This window comes from Otolemur garnettii, unplaced genomic scaffold, assembly GCF_000181295.1.
Source record: "Otolemur garnettii isolate 467f Iridium unplaced genomic scaffold, OtoGar3 scaffold00210, whole genome shotgun sequence".
NCBI lineage: Eukaryota > Metazoa > Chordata > Mammalia > Primates > Galagidae > Otolemur > Otolemur garnettii.
This window is the reverse complement of record NW_003852605.1, coordinates 208,725-209,854: the sequence shown is the minus strand read 5'-3', so window position 1 is coordinate 209,854 and position 1,130 is coordinate 208,725.

Below are 1,130 nucleotides of genomic sequence, written 5' to 3'. Positions count from 1 at the left end.
GCCACCTTAGGTGTACGTGGCTGGCGCCTTAGCCGGTTGAGCTATAGACGCTGAGCCAAAAAATAACAGTTTTTATTTATTTATTTATTTATTTTTGAGACAGAGTCTCTTTTTATTTATTTATTTATTTTGACACAGAGTCTCATTTTTTCTGAGACAGAGTCTCATTTGTCACCCTCATGAGTGCCATGACATCCCAGCTCACAGCAACCTCAAACTCTTGGGCTTAAGCAATTCTCTTGCCTCAGCCTCCCAAGTAGCTGGACTACAGGTGCCTGCCAAAACACCTGGCTGTTTTCTTTTCTCTCTCTTTTTTTTGTAGTTGCCATTGTTGTTTAGCTGGCCCAGGCCAGGTTTGAACCTGCCAGCCTTGGTGTATGTGGCCAACGCGGTAACCACTGTGCTATGGGTGCCAAGCCAATTTTTTTCTTTTTCTTTTCTTTTTTTTTTTTAAACAGAGTCTCAAGCTGTTGCCCTGGGTAGAGTGCTATTGCGTCATAGCTCACAGCAACCTCCAACTTGGGCTCAAGCAATCTTCTTGCCTCAGTTTTTCTACTTTTAGTAGAGATGGGGGTCTCGATTTTTTGCTCAGGCTGGTCTCTAACTTGTGAGCTTAAGCAATCCACCTGCCTTGGCCTCCCAGAGTGCTAGGATTACAGGCATGAGCCATCTTGATTGGCCAATTTTTTTTTTTGAGACAGCGTCTCTCTCTGTCACCCTGGGTAGAGTGCCATGGCATCATCATACAGTAACCTCAGACTCCTGGGCTCAAGCAGTCTTCTTGTCTCAGTTTTTCTATTTAAAGAAGAGGCAGTCCTGTTCTTGCTCAGGCTGGTCTTGAACTCCTGAGTTTGGCTTGGCGCCTGTGGTTCAAGTGGCTAAGGCGCCAGCTACATACACCTAAGGTGGTGAGTTCGAATCCAGCCTGGGCCCGCCAACAACAATGACAGCTGCAACCAAAAAATAGCCAGGCGTTGTGGCCGGTGCCTGTGGTTCCAGCTACTTGGGAGGCTGAGGCAGGAGAATCGCTTGAGCCCAGGGGTTGGAGGTTGCTGTGAGCTGTGATGCCATGGCACTCTACCCAGGGTGACAGCTTGAGGCTCTGTCTAAAAAAAAAAAAAAAAGAACTC